The following is a 20733-nucleotide window of genomic DNA, read 5'->3' as shown; positions in this document are numbered from 1 at the left end:
CCCCCTGCAGCTGCAGCTGAGACTGGAGCACTGCCCCATGTGTCCCCATGCCCCCTCCTCGCTCCAGGGTGCAGAGCAGCCCTCTCCACCTTCGCCCTTCCATCCAGCACAGGATGAGGCTGACACAGCTCATTGCCCCCAGTGCAGGCAGTGATGGCACATCCTTGGCACATGGATCTTCCCACCTTTGCTGCAGGAGCACTGTCCTGGCTTTGCAAGGCTCATGGCACGTCCAGAGCCCCCACACCTCATGGGTGAGGACCCAAAAGCTCTGCTTTCAGCTTAAAACAAAGCCGTTTTCCAGCTGTCCTGGTGGCTGCAGAAGGATCAAAGTGCAGGCGAGCATCTCAAAAGTCAGACCGAGTAAATGTCCAGATTAATTAGAAAACTTAAAAAAAACATAGCAATTGATACATCATTCCAGTGAATTTTCTGGCCAGCCTGCAGAACAAGTTCTGGACCTTTGGGTGCGTGTAATTGGCACCAGGCTGTTTCCCCTCTGCTTTCTCAGCACATGAACCCTTGGCTGACACTTATTTAGAGGGTCTGGAGATGGTTTTCCCTGTAAATTCTACCTTAAAGAATTTGAGAGTGAAAAAGTGATATGTAGAACCATGCTCAGTGTGCTTCCATCCACCTTTTTGAAAACATCTGTTTCTAGGTTGATGTATTTTACCTGGAATTTCAGTTTCAGCTGGTCTTTAATATGGCCGTGGGGATGAACAATGTGAACTGGAGGCTCTTGTAGCAGCGCTACCCCAGCTGGACACTTTCTTTGTAGATTTACTGTAACAATGGAGTTTCTTAAACACAAATCCTGTGCTTGAGGAGATCCATGACCATTCCCTGATTCCAGAGCTAACCTTAATGTGTATCTGTAAGGAATTGTAACCAGATTATAATGAACATATTTACTTCCAAAAAGTCACGCAAAGACTTGTCTTCTTTAGCTTTCTGTCCTTCCTGAGGGCACAGGCACGAGCTGGGCAAGGAACCAGTGTCCCTGTTATTTTGCCTCAGGCATCTGGTCCTGCTGCAGCCATAAGCTCAGCCTCATCCTGTGGCAATCAGCATCATTCACTTCATTTTTTTTTTTGCATGGCAAGAGCAGCAGAGCTGCCCTTCCTGGCCTGAAGAGATGTGGGATGATGTGTGTATGGTCAGACGAGACACAGTCACCCGGAGCAGAGGGGTGGCTTTGGGAATGGCTCAGTGCCAGGGGGTGATGGCAGCATCACCCCCTTGTAAGGTGAATCCACCTTCTGCTTGACAGACCAAGAGTTCAGTGGGATTTTGGGAACGGAGGTGGCAGAAGGCTTTGATGCCATGTGGATGTCTGAGGTGTTTCCCTGATTGCTGCTAAATTGAAATCTCCTGTTTGATGTGATTGAGAAAGAATGCAAATTGGCCTTGCAGGAAAGCCCGGGGAAGAGGAAGGAGACAGTGGGTAACTGTGAGAAAGAGAAGATGATAAGGAAAGGGAGGAAGGAGTAAGAGAGAGAGAGAACTATTTAAGGAAGCAGGCACCTTGAGGGGAAAAGGAAAAAAAAGTAGGACCAGGATAAAGGACAGCAACAAGAAGCAAAAGGTTGAAACATGCAGAGAGCAAAGCTCGGAGACCACAGGACAGAGGGAAGGAGGAAAATTAAAAGAGAGCAGCTGATTTATGACAGATAAGGAAAACCAGCCTGTGTTTTAACAGCATGGCACAGCACATGTCCTTCATCAGTGGAGCAGAGCAGGAAAGGGTGTAGCTCAGGGATGCTGCTTGGGAAGTGCAGGAGCCTAATTACTACCTCCTGTTATTTGGGACAAGTGTTTTAAATTTGCATTCTGCCCTGAGAGGCATTACTCCCTCTAATAATTTCAAGTCTTGGTTTGGAGCTGGGAGAAGGAGATTTCGGAATAGCATCAAAGTAAGTTGTGGGCTTTGGAGGTGGGAGCAGAAATGGTATGAGTGGGGTAGGAACCAGGTGCTCGGGTTTGGCTTTTCTTTAGTGCTGGCTGGTGGCCAGAGGAGAAACCTCTTCTTGTGTCTGCCTGGTCACCACCTGAACTCAGAGCAGGGAGGGTTGATGGAGACTCTCCTTCATGGCAGATTTTCATACCTGTGGGCCAGATTCTGTGTTCTTCTCTGTTGGTTGTGCTGCTCTGTGTCATGTAAAACAAAACTAAACCAGGCAGAGAGCCCCACAGGAGTTTCTGTTTATATAAAACTAAGAGAAATATCCTTGATGCTTCCTACAGCATCCAAACAGTTTGTTGTGACAGAAGGGACAGAAAGTGGAGGAGCAGGACTGTCAGCACTAGTAAAGCCTGTGAGGTGGATGTGATTAACTACAGACTAGTTACAAAGGTTGGAGACATGGAACCAGCATCCTTGATGGTTTAGATTAGATGTTTGGAAGAAATTCTTTACTCAGAGGGTGGTGAGGCACTGGCACAGGTTGCCCAGAAAAGCTGTGGCTGCCCCTGGATCCTTGGAAGTGTCCAAGGCCAGGCTGGAGCAACCTGGGGTAGTGGAAGGTGTCCCTGCCCATGGCGGGGGCTGGGATTGGATGAGCATTAATATCCCTTCCAACCCAAACTATTTTAGGATTCTCTGATTCTCTGCTGCAGTTTTCACAGCAATGAGACAGAAATGAAGGAAGCGAAGTCTGGTGCTGAGGGCTGCAGCCCATGGAGAAACCAGGGCTGGGAACCTTGTGACTGCCAGTGGCCTGAGGCCGGGTGCTGGTCACCCAGCTCTGGGTGTAGTCCTGTTGAAATGGGTGATTTTTCTCACAGAGAATGGCAGTGATATTGTCCTGTTTTCCTTGTGAATGCAGCGTGGTCTGACGCTGCACTGGTTGGAGGCCAGAGAGTTCCCAGGTGCTTTTGCCAGGTCTTGCTGTGATCCATGTGTATCCCGTGCACAGTTCCCACTCTGAGTTTCCTAACTGGGCCATCAAATAAACAAACACAGCATAAATCCAGTGTGGGCAGTAAACTCAGGCTGGAGAGCCCAGAGAAATCACTGCATTGCTGGGAGGTTCTGTGCTGTAATTGCAGGGAAAGGGAGGGAGTTTGAAGTTAATGCAGGAGAGGGGAAAAAGCTGATGCAAAACTGAAAAGGAGGAGGGAGACAAAAGCAGGGAAATTCTTGCATTTCTTTATTATGCATTGGACTCCTTATTGCAATTCATCCAGATTCCATAGGGCACAACCCAAAGGGCCATGGTTATGTGGGAATGTGGTACCCTCAGTGACTGGATTCCCAAGCACTTGCTTTCTGCAGTCAGGCAGCCTCATGCTGGGGAGGTGGTGGCTGTGGGGCACGGAGCTCCTCGCTGGTGGAGGAGACCAGGGCAGCTGTGCCAGGGGTCCCCTGCCCCCCTGGCAGCATGTCCCTCCAAAGAACTAAGCCTAGAACCAGAGCTTTTCAGCCCCAGTGCTGGTGCTGGAGCCCTCACAGGGGTGAGGTGGTTCTCCACACACGGGTGGTCTGGGGAGGTCTGTGCGAGCTGTGCAGGCAAACCCCATCAGATAGGGAAGGCAGAGCAGCTGCCAAGCAGTTCAGCTGCTGATGGCACTGGGGTTTGGCCCTCTCCCATCCCGCTCGGAGGGCTGTGCTGGAGGGTTTGTCAGCTGATGGCTTTGTTGCCTGTGGTGTGGTTGAGCAACATGCTCAGGCGTTCAGTCCTGGCTGGGTAAGTGAGTTTGCTGACATTACTGTGAGTAGAGGTCTTGTTGTGAGCACTGTGGGAAAAAATAGTCTGCCACCCCCCAGAAAATAGCAGCCAGTTCCCCCAAACTCTGCTCCTGACTTGAAGGGAATGAGGATACCTTGGGAACACAACATGGGCATAAAATTCATCCCTGGTGCCAGGGTGGTCTTGCTCAGCCTGCTGCTGTCACACACGGAGCTCCACAGGCCGTTCTGCCACCAACAGAACAGAGCAAGTCACCCTAGGACAGGTTTTACTCAAACCAAATATTCCCAAGGAGTCTTTCCCATTTATTTCTGTAGAGCCAGGACATTCCAAGAGGGTTGCTGCTATTTCTCTACAAGAACTGTTGGTCAATACTGATATATCTGGGACTGGTGCTTGATTCTGAGAATACTGCTGGGTAGAATTAGAAGAAGCCCCCCAAAGTGTTGCTGCTAGCAAAGAAATACTGGGATGTATGGCTAGTGGGGGGAAAAAACACCTTTCACTGAGAGTTGAGATGTGGCAGCCATAATTGCAAATCTTGAGAAACCCCATCAATCTGTGCTAACTGTCATGTTTATGAACATTTTAGGGGAAATTATTTTGGGGTGAGAAGCTGAAAAGTCGTTGACTTAATGTAAGCACTGCTCAGCAACAACTAAACCATCAGTGTGTTATCAGCATTATTCTCATCCTAAATCCAAAGCACAGCCCTGTACCAGTGACTGGGAAGAAAATTAACTCTGCCTCAGCTGAAACCAGGACAGATGATGGTGAAAGCTTCTTCAGGCACTATATTATGTTCATTTAATATCACATGCAAACAGAGAAACCTGAAGTGGAAGCTCAAAGAAACCCCAGAGAAGTGTTTCTCTGTCTTTTCTTCATCCTTGGAAGGGTGAGGGAGGGGCGTGCTTAGAGATTGTAAATTAACTTGTGGAGTCTCCTGATGAGCTCAAACTTCAGCCCACATTTCCAAGACTTCACATCTTGAAGGGCAACTTCTCCCACTTCCCTGACTTTTGTCCCTCGAACGAGGAGGTTTGTTCTGCATCAAGTCACAGAGATGAGGCTCAGAGTGTTTTACTCCCACTTGCAAATAGGGAGTACGTGGGCATTTCTCTCCTGGCCCTGCCACGGGACTGTCGCTGGGTGGGTTTGGCAGTGCAGGTGCTGGAGCCCTGAGCGTTCCTGCCTGGTTTCACCTGTTCCCCTGGGGCTCCCCAGGCACTGGGGGAGCAGGGACTGTCTGGCACTGGTTGCTTGCTCAGCCGCTGTGATTCAGCTGTTGATGCTGTAGTTAAACCATCATTTAATATCTGACTTCACTGCTGTACTTTGATTAAAGAGAAATCTCTCTGGCCCAGCAGCCCGTGTTTAATTGGCACGGGAGGCAGTGCCTGTCCCAGCCGTGGTGTGGCCGATGGCCCGCGTGGCACAGCTGGCCCGAGGCTCCGGCTGCTGCAGGAGCTGGCGTGGCCGGCGGAAGTCATCTGGGAAGGGTGCAGAGCATGAATCAGTCTGGATTTCTCTGATGGTTTTCTAGCCAGAGTCTTCAGGCAAATATGTACTTTTGCATCATAACAGCTGCTGCCCTTTCTGCCAATTTCTAACACTTGCGGTCCCCGGCTTGGCTCTCGTACATCCTTCCACCCAGTGTAAACAGATCCCACCCATGTTATGTTTCTTAGATGAAAGCACAGATCTGTGTGTGGAGCGCTGAGCGGGGCTGGGAAGCGTGGGATCCGTGCTGCTGAGTCATGTGGTCAAGCGCAGTTACCGGGAAGCACGTGAGCTCCACACCACACCATCCCTGGGCCCAAACCAAGGCTTAAAGGTTGGACTCGATGATCTTGGAAGTCTTTCCCAACCTAGATGATTCTGTGAGCCCCAAACTCGAGGTGTTAAGCTCATGCATTGCAAAAGGGCAACATAATTGATATTACAAAGTCATCCTTGTTTAAAGGAATTGAGATGGTTTCATGATTTAATCAAGTAGCACAACTATGGTTTTTCTTTAAGTTTTCCCGGGAAAAGGCATTCTTTGTCTTCATGCTTTGGGGTCTCAGAGAAGCTGGAGTCTTAGATGTCTTCTGATGTCTTGCGTCTGTGACTTGAGGGAGCACTAAGCAATTATGTCTCTGAGTAATAACTGCTCCAGAGAGAGTGTCTGGAGTGAAAAGTACGTGGCAGTGACAGGCAAGATACTGAGTGGTGGTTGGGAAAGGTCAGGGTGGTGACAGAGCAGATGAGAGAGAGCTGCTGCTCCTCTGATCCAGACACCAGGGTGAGGAGCTGCCGGGAGCAGCAACTCTGCAGTGATCCCCACCGCTTCTCCTGTCCTAGGAGGAGTAATGGAGGAGCTCCTTTTCCTTACCATGTTTGTGTGAGCTGCTCCTATTTTGATGATACTCAGTATTTGCACATCTTTTTTTCTCTCCAGTAATGCTTTTTCCTCTGTATAAGGCCTTTAAGTGGGTTAAGAGGAAAAAAAAAGTGAAGATCTCCTGTATTTTGATTTTGGTGCAAGGTGATTTCTGCATCTGCACTTGTAAAACTGGGGGTTTTATCGACCATATCCTGGGCAGGCTTGAAGCCTGATGGAGCCAGCACAGAGGTGCTGACTGGCTTTGGTGGTGTTTGTGGCTGCCTGGAGGGACATGAAGGAATACATTTGAGGAATGGCAGTCAGAGCTTTCCTGTGAATGTCCCTCTCCCTTTATACAAAGGGAATTCCCTGCATTTGGAAAGACTGTTCAGGCTCGGGAACTGCAGCCAAGATCCTGAGACGGGCAGCAAAGGTCCTGGTAGCTGTGATGGTAATGAAGGAGCAATAGGGACACTCTTTCCCTGGCAGCAGTCCTGAAAGCACTGCCAGATCAATTCCCAGAGAAAAAAAAAAAGGCTTTATACCTCAGAACAAATGGCCTTGGGAGGCAGTTAGTGCTGGAAAATTGGCCAAGGAAAAGCTTGCTGTTGAGAGGTTGGTGGTGCCACTGTCTGGTCCCAACCTCAGGAGCAATATGAATCAGGAGCAAACCAAAACTAGGGAGCAAGGGAGAGGTGGGGAAGGAAATGTCAGACGTGAGAAAACTAATGACAGTTGTGTGTTATGTTTTGCATCATCAAAGGGCTTGTTTTGAGGGCTTTTGCATTTTACTGTGGGTTTTCCTGCCCCTTGACTCTCCTGTGAAATTCACAGCCAGCGTGTCTCTGCAGTCCATTGCCATTAGGAAGTTCCACTGAAACTGTGGTTCATGCACAAGTACAATCCCTTTACCATAGGTCTGACCCATCCTGACTCCACAGAATCACAAAATGGTTTGGGTTGGGAGGGACTTTAAAGCCTATCCCATTCCACCCCCTGCCATGAGCAGGGACACCTTCCACTAGCCCAGGTTGCTCCATGCCCTGTTCAACCTGGCCTTGGACAGTTCCAGGAATGGGGAAGCCACAGTTTCTCTGGGCAACCTCTGCCAGGGCCTCACCACCCTCTCAGTGAAGAATTCCTTCCCAGTATCCCATCTATCCCTGCCATCTGGCAGTGGGAAGCCATTCCTCCTTGTCCAGTCACTCCAGGCCCTTGTCCAAATTCCCTCTTACGCTCTCTTGTGGGCCCCCTAACCAAGGGAATGTGCATCCCAGCTGATGGGAGCCTCCAGAGACACATCTCAAGTTCATCTGAGATTTTCCAATGATTTGAAAGATTCTTCCCAGAAAACATTCACTGATGCACAAGCACTGCCTGGTCACCATTGGCAGCACCTCAGAGTCAGCCACAGCCATTCCCTCACTCCAAATGCGGGAAACACTTGGGGAAGAGACTTGCAAAAGAAAGTAAAAAGCTTTTAAAAATTATTGGGATTTATGTTTTGTTGTGATCCCTCTCCTGGTTCAACAACAGCCAGGAGCAGCCGGCCAGTCTGCGCCGTTAAATGTCAGGATGACTCAACTGGTGTTGGGATCTGCGGGGTCAGGAGGGGGCGAGTTCATGCCCGGGGCACGAGGCTGCTGGAGGTGATGTCCTGGCCAGGAGATGATCCACCCAGCTCCCTCCTGCCTGCCCTGCTCACTGCCCACTTGGCAGCTGCAGGACCCTTGGAGCTTTTGGAAGGACATTGGGATAACCTGGGCATCCCAGCAGCGCGCTTGCCCTCCTCAAAGCCAGCTGTTGTACCCAAACACACGGGTCAGCCTTGGAAAACCTTCCAGCTGTTGTTTCCCCTTGCTCCGGCTATTTAATTTAGTGCCTTTTAAACTGAATTTTATTTAAGTTTCCTCCCATAACAATCCCCACCTAACATGCTTTACTGTCCCCTGGATATCCCAGGATCTGCGGGACACCAGGCTTTGCTGGAGCGAGGGTGAGGAGGAGCTTTGAAAGCAGAGCTATTGATTAAATAATTAAATGGATACAAATGAGCTTTCTTGGGATTTGTTTAGCTGGTCCTTGGATGGAGGAAAAAAAGTAGGTGTCCTGAGAAGACCAGTGTTCTGCCTGCTCTCATTCCTGCTTGGAAAGGGTCTTCGGAATTTCTCACTGCAGGAAATTGCATCACCATCAATAATTTATTCATCTTTCTTTAGCAAAGAGACCTTTTCTCTTGGCATTAGAGGCCTGTCCTCTGGCAAACCCAGCTCCCTTCCCCAGCCCTGCTGCAGATTTGCCACGAATTCCAGGTTGGATTTCTCTGGCTCCCACTGAAAACAGTCTCAGGGTCCCTCGATGGTGAGGAGAAATCTGGGGGTCTCATGGCTCTGCTCCCAGTGCAGGAGATGCAGTGGTTTTCCATGGCAGCCCTGTGGCATTCCCCTGGGTCTCCGTGTCTCCCAGGAGGGCAGGGAGCCTCTGGCTCCATGAGTGTGGTGGATGCACTAGTTCTTCTTGCAGTAACGTGAATATGATCGATGAGATAATGCTGAATTTATCCAGCAGAGCTTTTAGCAGCTTTTGGAGAATATTTGTGTTTGCTGATGTCCCTGTGTGCTGGGGCAGCGCTGGAGGCACCGCCTCACATTCTTGGAGGTGCTTCAGGAACTGCTGGGCACTGGAGGGTCCATGGAAAAGGTGGATCGCAGCCCTGGCACGCCACAGCATGAGCTGGAGCTGTGCTGACACTTCCCACAGCCCGAATCTGGCCGGTCTCCCCGGGGTTGGCTCTCATTTTGGGTTCACCTGTTAAAAAGTGAGTCTCAGACACCTCGTGAAATACGATTGGTTTTGTCTGAACACGCACTCTTGCCTCTAAAGCTTCTTCGGAATTCTTTTTTAGCATTAAAAATAGATAAAATAGGAAAAAATTGCAGAGAGATTTCAATATTAAAGCAGGGTAATTTCTACTGTCTTTTCCTCCTTTTTAATTTTATTTTGTGCTGATGGGAACTGTTTGGAAAAGAGAACTGGAAAAGTTAATCTTTGAATAGCGAATGTCCCTGAAGGGAGAAAGGGGGGGGGGGGGGAAAGGAAGAATGGTCCTTTCAAAGAATCATTGACCTAAATTGCACTTTAATGCACATACCACGCTGTCCACACCACCTACGTGTCTCCAGGAATCCTGCTCAATAACAAGCACTAAATGTTTAGTCATTTCCTGCAGCACGTTTGCAGGAGCCGGTGGCTCCGCGCTCGCATGTGTCAGTGCTCGGCGGCTCCAACAGTTGGTTTCCATATCAGCAGCTGCTGGCTTTCATCTCCTGGTGGGAAAGGTGCCACGGCGAGCCCAGGTTAATGTTTCAGCCGCCTTTCACAGCAGTTCCAGTGAAGGGCCGCGGTGACGTGGTGACACCTCGCCCCAAACCTGGTGTTTCAGCCTCGCTGTGGGAACACCTGGCTCCGAAACCGAGCGGGCTGGGCAGCAGGAGAGGGGTTTTTCCTTCCTGTAGCGGGGCTTTCAAGGAGGTTTTATTTCTGTATTTATGAATCCTGTGAGTTTATGGGCTGGGTGGCAGTGAGTCGTGCAGGAAATAGCAGAGGCTGCTCCGACCTGCGCAGCCCTGGCTCGCTCGGCCCCAGCTGCCTGCCAGGGATCCCGGTGTGTCCTGCCTGCTGCCAGTCCCGGGGCCCCACTCGGGGGCTTGGTGTCCCCCAGATCCACCCCGGCTCGCTCCCTCCTGCCCGGGGGTCAAAGCATCAGGAATTTACATGGGCAGGTGATGGTATGACCAGGGAGGATGGCTTCAAACTAAAAGAGGGGGGATTAAATTAGATATCAGGGAGAAATCCTTCCCTATCTGAGGGAGGTGAGGATGGCGAGGCCCTGGCACAGGTTGCCCAGAGAAGCTGTGGCTGCCCCATCCCTGGAAATATCCAAGGCCAGGTTGGACGGGGCTTGGAGCAACCTGGGCTAGTGGAAGGTGTCCCTGCCCATGGCAGGGGGTGAAACTGGATGAACTTTAATATCCCTTCAAACCCAAACCATCCTGTGGCTCTATTAATTCCGTAGCCATCAGCCCAGCTGTCGCTCACCCCTACAGGGATATGATCTTACCCAGAGAGGTCTGCAGTTCCTGCGTTGGCCTTTCAGGGGGCCGGTTTCTGCCCAAGGAATCGAGGGCTGGATCCTCTCACTTTTTTAAGTGTCTGTCTTCAAAATGGTGGCTGCTTCTCACTTGAAGTTCATGGGAACAGATGGCTGGATCTCAGAGACAGGAGTTACAAGCTATAGGGTGTTTTTCACCACATGTCTTGCTAGTTTCCCTCCTAAAAAAAAAAATCTGTGTGAGAGCCCTCCCAACATGACAGGCCAAATCTGACCGTCTGTTAAGTTCACTTTATATAATCTCAGTATGGAACCGAGTGGCCTTTAACAAACCAGGGAGGGCTCCTCGCTGGGAACTGCCGGAGCCTGGCAGGGCAGCGTCCTGCAGGACCACCAAGCAGAGCCAAGCAGCACCTCTGTGCTTTTCAGGTCTAGAGGGGAGGGGGATGTGCCCGAAGCACCTCTCCCGTGGGCTGTGCGGGGGCCTGGTGACTCGTGTGCGTGCTCAGGGCACGGGGAGGGCTCGTGGCACCGCCTGTGCCCGTGTCACGTCCCAGCAGCACCGTGGGGCTCATCCAGCAGAGAGAACACGCCGAGATCTCACAGCTCGAGTAAGAGCATATGCTCTGGGAGACCTCGCTACGTTGCATAAGCCTCCCCATCACAGGAGCTGGCTGAGCGAGCACAGCACATGAGTCAACAGCACAGCGAGACTTGTGCCGTGGGAGTCACACCTACTCTTGGCTGCAGAATTATCCAGAGAAACAGAAGGTTAATAGGAACAAAATAAAGACTAAGGAACCCTTAAAGGTTAGTTGCAGGGTTTGATTCCACTGAAAAGAGAGGGAAAAATGGGTCAAGCCGAGGGGGAGAGAGCAGGGTAATGCAAGGCTGTGGTGTCTGTCTCCTAAGGAGACAGTTCAGTTTGGATCAGTAAAAATGTGATCAACAAAACATTTATATTTTCAAATGATCAAATTTTATTATATATCAAATTATCTAGTTCTGGATGATCTAGATAATGAGGGTCATTATTGATTGCAGAAAGAAAAAGTCACTTCACTAATGAGAAAGAATGTGGAGTGAGCTCCAGGATGCTTGGGAAATATTAACACTGCATGGAAGCAGTTCTGCAAGGCAGGGAATGACTCCCCAAAGCATGTAAATACAGGCAAAGTGAGCACCTGACCTGGAGCATCCCTACCAACAACACATTCCTTACCTTTGCTTCTGCCCCCATAGATCCTTATTTGATGTTGGGATAGTTTAGAACTTAAAACCAAAGAAGGAGCAGGTCTGTCTGTGGTGTGTCTGTGGCACTTGGAGAGCCTGAGCATCTCTGGTCCCTGAGGAGCAGAGCTCGTGCCTGTGCAGCGCCAGGGCTGGGATCCACAGAGGAGGGACAGTGGGGCTGGGCTCCCCAGTTCTTACCAGTTTGGCCCCAGTTTAGTGCCTAAGGACCCATAAGGACCTGGGGCTGACTGGTCTGCTGCAGTTTGCAGTTTGAATCACCACCCTGTTTGGCTGATCTGATCCAAAGTCCACTGCAGCCAGTGAAAAGCCTCCAAGTGGGCTCTGGGGCAGGACAGGAAACAGGAATATCCTGAAGAGATGAATCCACCAGGTTTCATTTTATAAAGATGCTCCACTGAGTAAAACTTACCCTGACACTGAATCCTGACCGTAGGCTGGGGTCAGTTTCCATATAAATTAATTTGGGGCACTGCATTTATTCAAGAATGAAGAAAGGCCTCACGGGCCTCAGAGGAAATAAAATAGGGAACACGGAAGGTTGTGTTTAGTTTCTAGGATGTTATCTTGGTTTTTTTCCCCTAAAAGAAGACTTCCCAAGGCCAAAGCTGGTATTGCTTACGGTGCAGACTTGCCTGCCTGAGCTTCACCTCAGTCCCAAATCTGTGCTGCAAATATCAGGGATTACCAGGATGGGAGTAAGAGCTCTTGATGGCTCCGAGCTGGGGATGGAGCTCATGGCAGAGCCCCACGCAGGCTGCCCGGGCAGCGTGTGCGTTGTTGCCCTGGGTTTTGGCTCTTCTCCACGTACCGAGGTCTAAGTGGAGCGTGTCCGTGGGGGAGGTGTTGGGCAACACAAGTGGTGTTTCATCCCTTGCTCCCGGTGCTCTTGCAGAGGGAAAGATCGTCTTGTGATCAAGGCACAAGACCAGGAGTCAGGAGATCTGGGTTACTGCAGACTTTGATTTGCCAACGTGAGTGAAGAGTCCTGACACCTCTGGAGGCAGAGGCGCTCCGGGAATGTGCAGGTTCCTTCTGCTGCAGAGTATTTGGGGTTCTTTTTGCTGTTCTTGTGGAGGATTTAGCAAAATAATTTGCCTGTGATGAACTCCGCTGTGATGGAACCAAGGAGCATTTAGTGGCCTTAGCCTGCAGTTTTGGAAAATGGCCCTCAGGACCAATGGACAAGGGGCAACGGAGGGAGGGAGGTGAAGTAGATATGAATAGTCAGTCTTCACGTGCATCCCAAGCAAGGGCAGTGCTTGTCTCACCATAAAACCCTGCCCTAGAGGTGAGGTGTGTTTGGGCTGAGGTGTCACCCCATCCCTTTCCCTGACTCCAGCCGTGGTGATGAAGTGGACAACACACCTGGCCAAGCTTGTCCTCTGACGTAGAGGCCACGGGGCAAGGGAAAGGCTGATGGAGGTCCCTCCATAGTCACTGGGGAGTGACAGGACTTCCAGGCAAGGTCTCTCTTCCCCGCACAGACCAGGGTGAGGGGACCCCAGCTCACATATTTGGGTGCAGACCCGGAGGGTTTGGGTCCCCGGGAGAGCCGAGCGCGGTGTCTGTGCGCGCTGCCGAGCACGGGCTCTGTGCTGCATCGCTGGCAACGAGCCTCAGCACAGGCTCTGAGCTCCATCCCTGCCTTCTCCCAGCATCTGCCATGGGGCCTGGCACAGGAGACTGCTCAGCTTTTCCTAAATCTGGCTGAACTGTCTCCTGGGAAATGGGAGTCAGCTTGCTCGCTCTCCTGCCTGCATCAGTCCCAGAGTGGCAGGTGGGGACTCAAAGTCTCTCTGTAGCTGTAGACACACAGAGGAGCTTTCATTCCCAAAATGTGCAGGGTTTGAAACGTTCATGGGGGGGAAAGGATGTTTCCTTGTAGGGTCAAAAAAAGGATAAAATTCAGTAAATCAGATTGGCTCCTCTGTGCCTTCTTTTCAGTAGCAGACTTGAGGAGCTGGAAAAGGGCAGAAAGGAGGGAGAAATCCCAGCTGAGGAGGTTCTGTGTGGTGTGGCAAGGTGGTGGGAGCCTGAGCAGAGGTGCCAGTGAGGCAGAGGGGTGTGTGTGCTGTCCATGGGGCAGTGGCTGTGGGCTCCCCCCCCTACACCACCCGGCTCCAAACCAGCGGTCTTGTGATTGCTTTCTTTTCTTTTTTAATTCTTATTATTTCAGTCCCATGATTTTGTTTTCGCTGTTCCTAATTCTTTGCCTTGGGGAAGGGAGGCAGGGAACAGCACAGGATTTGTACTGCTGTGGTTTTCTGGGTGTCGTGGGCCATAATGTGACACTGAAGTGACGAGGCATTGCCATCCAGGCTGCAGAAATCACATTTTTGATGGAAGGGGGGTAATGCAGTTCTGACGAAGCTGTGGGTTTGCTTCTATTCATTTCACTATTTCACTTCTTTCCTTAATTTACCCAAGCAGTGAAAACCCATCAATCATCTGCCCAACAGCAGAACTGTGCTGTGGTGTCACTTCAGTGCAGGTGCTCAGACATCCTGGTGGAGCACGAGACTGTGCTTGGCCAGGGACAGGTAAACATTAAATCCTGCATCAAGATGAGTTTCCAGAATTGAAGGGGTTATATTATTCATACATAATTTTAATGGCACTGAGAGATAGTTTTAAACTTACACAGACTTTTCATCCTAAAAAGTCCCAGAGCAGAGAATTTGATACAGAAATTGTCCGTGCAGCTAAAATACGACAATTGGGGGATAGTACTGGCAATAAAAGTAAGGAAACCCCTTATATTCTGAATGCTGAGGGAGGGGGGCAGCTGGACAGACGTACATATGTACACACCCACATCACACGCCCTCGTGAGAGACACGAGGATGAGCATTTCTTTCCAAATCTCCTCTGGAAGCCGTGCCAGCAGTGCCTCTGTGTGCCCACCGGACACAGTGCCCACTCACTCTGCTTCCCCATCCCACTTCCCCTGGGAACAGGGGTGCTGACCTGGAACCCCCCTCCTCTGAGTCACTGCTCTCCTCCCCAGCTGTCCTCACTACATGGCCAGGGTCAGGCTCCAGGGGTTTTCCGTGTCTTGCAATTGGAAAGAAACAAGACAGGACATGGGTGGCAAGGGATGGTGGGTCACCAGTGTCCCACTGGGGATGTGACCTCTCTATCACCTCCTGCCAGCCCTGGTGGCACCAGCACAGCTCTGTGGCATCCCTGTCCAGGAGAGCAGGGGTCACCATTACCTGCAGCTCAGCAACAACGGGCACCTCGACAGGGTCCCGTCAGTGCCCAACGTGCTGGGGTTGTGTTTGAGGAGTCTGAGTGAGTCCAGGGTGAGGCTGCAGCTCTGGCACACCCCAGCTCATCTCCCAAAACCCTCCTCACCACGTTTCTCAACAACACACAGAATGGAAATAGAAGCTCCTGCCAGGGAATTTCCACCCCAAATCGGTACCGTTTGAGTAGTGGGAATGAGACGCCAAAAGAGTTGATTTTTTTTCTTTTTTTTTTTTTTTATTTCATTTCTCTGGAAAGTTGGCTGTGTGGATGTGTGATGTGGTGGTGGGTGTGGTGACCCCGGCACAGCACAGACTCTTGCTCATAAGCGTTGCTAAGTGATGCCTAAAACGCCAGCCATGGCTGGCCCAGGGAGAGCCGGGAGCGCCGGAGCGAGGGCAGGACGTGCTTTCCAGATCATTTTATGGTTAAAGGAGGTTTCGGAGTTTTCTATGCAAACAAATAGAATTTATCTGCATTAGAAAAAAACAACCATAAGAAAACTAAACCAAAGATCTCCCACTAAGTTTCTGAGGAAGTTGCTTTCTGATGGAAATAGTTTGGTCTCCAAAATACAGACGGCTCAGCAGCTCGGGGGAGGTCACGGCAGGCAGCTGCGCCGGTCCTGTTACTCAGCGCTCTGGCAGGGGGGTTGCTGGAAGTCTGGGGGAGGTTTCACGATGGAAGATTGGGCTAAATAAAGGTCTTCCACCTCCATAATTCCGGCAGCTGCATTTCAGCACAGTATTCAGTCACAGTTGTGACACGGAGTCTCAGATGGAGAAGTGAACCTCAAACCTCGCTCGGTTTGGTGACGCTGGGTTGTAGCCAAAGTGATTAATGGAGCAACCTCTGCTCAGGTGGGGTGTTCCTGAGGTCCCTGTACCTCTCTGTGAAGATTATCTGGAATGAGTCCTGGTCGTGGTCAGCTGGCAGCGATAACATTCATTTTGTAAAATATCCATCTGCAGGAAGTGCCTTTTGCTGCACGTTTGCACTGAGAGGGCTGGAGCCTGGCAAAGCCACAGCACCGGGATGTCCAGCCCAGCCCTGTCATTTCCAGTGAAACTGGGGTTGTCAGAGGCGTTGAGCCAGTCATGTCATGGTCTGGGCATCCTGACAGCTCCTCACTGCTGGCTGGGAACAATACCACTGTTCCCCAGGGATGGCAAACCAAAATCAGTGTATTTTAGTATTTCCGATGAGTTTTGAAAGAGTAGCCAAAATTGACAGGCTTCGGGCAGCTGTTTATAGAATCATGGAATAGTTTGGGTTGGAAGGGGCCTTAAAGATCATCTCGTTCCAACCTCTTGCCATGGGCAGGGACACCTTCCACTAGCCCAGGTTGCCCTGAGCCCCATCCAACCTGGCCTTGGACACTTCCAGGGATGGGGCAGCCACAGCTTCTCTGGGCAACCTGTGCCAGGGCCTCCCCACCCTCACAGAGAGGAATTCCTTCCCAATATCCCATCTAACCCTGCCCTCTGACAGTGGGAAGCCATTCCCCCTTGTCATGTCACAACAGGCCCTGCTAAAAGGGGGATGCCATGGGATGTTTCACTTCCATGTGCAGTTCCTCATTCCCTGCTGTCTCACTGTAGTTATCAGTGGGGACAGGTATCAGCCCCCCAGTGACCCCCCAGCTCCAGAGCTCACCTGGGACTCCCCCCATCCAGGCTGCGCCACTGAGAGCAGGGACTGTCGGGGCTGAGAGGGGTTAATGGGGGCAGGAGGAGGTAACTGGGCTGCTCTGGGAAGGGAATGCTGTGTATGGGGAAGAGGAAAACCCATCTGGGATGTAGGAGAGACTTGGAGGTTGTTACTCTCATCAGGAGAAATCGGGAGAGCAGGACAGCAGGCGAGGTCTGACCTTCTGGCTCAGGCCTTCACAGGGAGTTGCTTGTAGGGCGGACTTCCTCTGGGAGGAAGGCAAAATGAGACGTGGAAACCATCCAAAGCCTCTGCTGAGAAAGAGGGTGAGGCCAGACAGGACTGATTTGGGACTTTATTTGGGTGTGCTTGGAATTGCCTGGGCTGGGGAAGCACCGGGAGCCGGAGGACGCAGATAACCTGTGGGTGAATCACCCACCCACACCTGCAGAACGCACCTCGCTGGCTGCAGAGGCAGCAGCCTGTGCTGAACTGGGCTTTTTGGGGATGTAAATAGGAAATGAGCTCTGCAGCTGAGCCTCCGCAGGCACCGGGACATGAAGGGCTCTGCCTCTTCCCACACCACACTCGGCTCCGGAGGGCGGGAGGAGGCTCGGCCAGCACAGTCACTTCGTTAATAAGCAAATATATGTGGCTCCATAGGGCTTGAATAACTTCGGGAAGCAAAGCAGTTTTGTGGGCTGAGTCCTTTGCCTGCTCCAAATGACTAAAACTAATTGGTTATATTTCACTGACAAAGTCACAGAGCCCACATGTTTCCGTAGAACACACCTGAATCCGGCTTGTAAGGAATGAGCCTGGATGCATCGACTCTCCCTGGGGATGGAGCCCACTGACTGCTTTTCCAGGTGCCTGCACACCTTGCTCTGGCTGGGAAAAAGGCTTGGAAAGCCTGAAACCTGCAGCCTCTGCTGTGGGAGGGAGCCATGAGGAAAAGGGATTGTTCTGGGGCAGTGGCAGCTCCAGCCTGCGCTGGGCTGGGCTCGGGGGGTGACCGTGAGGGGCCCCAATGGCTCCAACAGCTCTGGAACCCACAGGGGGGGTTGGCCCAGGCCACCAGTGCAAGCCAAGGGACCCTTTTCCATGACAACGTATCATAAGGGGGTGATTCAGCAGCTTTCTAGAAATATGAGGTTCTAAAAGCAATAAAGCAGGAAGTTTTCCTTCTCTGTCTCATTCTACATGAAGAAATAAGGCAACTTGGGTTCTCCCTTTAGGGAACAGGGAAATTTGGCACGAAAAAGCCCCTCCCTCCTTCCCACATCTCTGCACCACATGTCTCCACTTCACTACTCACTTGTTTTGACATAAAGTACTTTCCCCAAAAAATATTAGTCACAGCTTTGGCTACAACCAACCAACTCTTAACCTTCCTCAAAATGGTTTGAAATGGGTGACGTTGGTAACGTGTGATGGCAGAGGGGAGGGGTGGGTGGATTTAGCATTTCTAGAAGGTTCTGCTTCGAGGTTTGGGAGCCCAAAAGCTGCCACCTGCTGTGGTAAGGGAATCCCAAAGGACCTGCCAGCAGATCCAAGGAGCTTTGATGGGTCCCTTGAATAAGACACGGTGTGAGGATGGAAATCCAGGACCTATGGGAATGGCATGGTGGGATGAGCAGGAGTTTTTCAATGGAAGGTGATGAGTACAGTGTGAAGTTTAGTAATCTGTGTTTATGACTTATGATTCCAGCTGCCTGGAATCCTGGGTTTGGAGCAATAACTGCTTTATTGAGCAGTTCAGCATTCACGGGAAGGAAAACCCCCGAGTGGCGTGTTGGATCAGATAAGGGTTCCCGAGAATTCCTGGGAAGGAAGGAGCCAGGGATACTTGGGTTGGGCAGAGCTGCAAAATCGTGTTCCAGGTTTGCAGCAGCTGCACACAGGGAGCCTGCAGTCACTGTGGGATCCAGGATGAAATGAGCCCTGCCTTCCCTCATGCTTCCTCAAGTAATTATCACACGCATTGCACCCTAATGAGAACCTGCTCTATTTTCTCATCCCTCCTCTCTGCGGCTCTTCCCTCATGGCTGCTCCTTCAGAGCTCTTCTTTAGGAACCCATCTGCTAAAGGGCTTGTATTTCATTTTTAACAGGAGAAATCACTGGACATGAGTAGTTTCTCTGTGCGTTATTATGCTTATAATCCTGTAATTTGGTAATAAGGCTCTAATCACAGCCGTGCAGCGGGAGCAGCAGGGCCAGCCCGGAAAGGTGCCCCTCGGGGATTCCCAGGCACAGCAGCCAGAGCGTGCCCAGATGGACCATGGATTCCATGGCTGGAAAGGCAGGGAGCGGATGGACCTTCCAGCATTCCCCACGATGTGAAACCAGAGTCAAACACAGGTCACGGGTGAGAAACCCTGAAACAAGAGACTGCGGGCAGTGGCAGACCCTGACTCCAGACCCTGACTCCAGACCCTGTGCCAGGCCTGGGGGTGGTGAGACCTGCAGTGTCTGTGTGCACTTGTACGTGCACAGAAAGAGGAGGGGAAAAGGAAACCTTGGGAGAAATGTGTCTATAAATAACAGTTTAGCTTCACAGCCCCTTCCCTCCCCAGAAAGTCAAGAAAAAACAACAAGGTGCGAGGTCCCTTTGCTGAGGATACTTCCTGCTCAGGGGCCTTTTGCAAGGCTGTCTCTTGTGCAGGTGAGTTCCCAGGATGCAGAGGAAGGTGTGGGTTGTGAGTGAGGCCCTTCCAGCCATGAATCACAACCTGCTGCTCTCAGGGCTGCTGCTCAGCCCATTCCCACAACAGAGTTCTCCCACTTCCAACACTGTAAAGAGGGAAATCAGTGCAAATATGCAGCTTGTTGAGTGTATCATGTGGTGCTGAGCCACACCTTTATAAAAAAAACAACAGGGAGTTCCAGATTATTAGATTGGAAAGATGAGAGGAGCTAATTGGGTTCTGCAGAGCCAGGCTGTCCGGGCAGGAAGTCTGTCCGTGCCGGGGGTGGTGGCTGGTCAGGCAACTGGTCATTCCCACCCCCTGCATCCTGGGAAAGGCCTTCCCATCATGCCACCCTTCCAGATTGCAAGGTGGTGGCAAGAGGTACCTTACCCTCAGCAGAGCTAAGCCCTGAGTAAACCCCTGGTAAACACTGTGGAAAGGAGATTGGAGCAGGTCTGGCTTAGGTTAGAAATGGGTTATATTCCAAATAACCCTGTAAACTCAGTCCCAGGGTAGGGGAGGTGCATGGCAGAGGTTCCTTGGGGCCGAAATGTCAGCCCTGATGGGCAAACTGGAATCAGGGATGTCTTTACTCAGCACAGCTGGCTCAGAGATCCAGGGAAAGCCCTGAGCCTTGAGAACCAAGGGACTAGAAATGCAGAACAGGGCAAGATGAAAATGAGACAAAGTCATCACTTCCCAAAACCTTCACAGTGAAGGAAACACCTCCCACTGTCTGGAGGATCCATGGGAATATTACAATATTTGTTCCAAAAACATGACTGGGTGGATACAGACTCACTGACGCAGACACAAGCAGCTAATTGAATTCATACGTAGGAACCCTGGACACCATCTGGCCTCAATAAAACGTGGGTCCGGAGCTGTTCCTTAGCAGATGGTTATTCCTTTTCATAATCTGAAATCAAAAGATCATTTTTCTATCTGGAGATCAAAGGCACTTAATGTCTCCTTGGTCGAGGTTTATGAAGCGAAACCTCTGTCCTCTGTTTTGGTGTTCTGTGAGAGGCAGATGGGGGTTTTCCCCTGAAACCTCTGCACAGGCTCCAGGCAACCACATCTGGGCAGCAGCTGCAGATGTTCACAGCTTTCCAGGGCTGGGACTTTATTTCCATCCCACGGACATGCAGTTTATAAAATGAGAAGGGACAGTTGTAATGAGCTTGTGTGGCCATTTCTATTTCCCCAGATGATTGAGATATAGCCCACATGGATATTTTGGGTTGAAATTATTCCTCTTCCCTTAGAAGAAGTGCTCAGAGCCCTGTCTGACCTGTCAGACCCCACACTCAGCCCCGCAGAGCAGCTGTGTGAGGCCAACACAGTGCCTCCTCTGGTGGGATTCTTGGGGTGTCCTGTGCAGGGCCAGGAGCTGGACTGGATGATCCTTGTGGGTCCCTTCCAACTCAGGCTATTCTATGGTTTCATGATCCCCATGGGAGACAACTCTGTGGAGGCAAGTTTGGAGAGGAGGCTCAGGGGGGATCTCATTCTCAGTAACTCCCTGACAGGAGGGTGGAGCCAGGGGGGCGTCGGCCTGTTTTCCCAAGAACTAGTGACAGGATGAGAGGACATGGCCTCAAGCTGTGCCAGGGGAGGGTCAGGCTGGACATCAGGAGGAATTTCTTCCTGGAAAGGGCTGTCAGGCAGTGGAAGGGGCTGCCCAGGTTGGTGGTGGAGTCCCCATCCCAGGAAC

General features: G+C 51.1%; 1 long non-coding RNA gene across 1 annotated transcript; it reads left to right on the top strand.

The window, feature by feature from the left end:
- The first annotated feature begins 222 nt into the window (after nt 1-222).
- On the top strand, nt 223-18640 carry LOC116792497. The gene is made up of 2 exons (XR_004359150.1): nt 223-254; nt 18438-18640. It is a non-coding gene; the product is annotated as an uncharacterized LOC116792497 (long non-coding RNA).
- The last annotated feature ends 2093 nt before the right edge of the window (nt 18641-20733 follow it).

This window comes from Chiroxiphia lanceolata, chromosome 11 (genome assembly GCF_009829145.1).
Source record: "Chiroxiphia lanceolata isolate bChiLan1 chromosome 11, bChiLan1.pri, whole genome shotgun sequence".
Taxonomy (NCBI): domain Eukaryota; kingdom Metazoa; phylum Chordata; class Aves; order Passeriformes; family Pipridae; genus Chiroxiphia; species Chiroxiphia lanceolata.
This window is presented reverse-complemented; position numbering and strand designations above follow the sequence as displayed.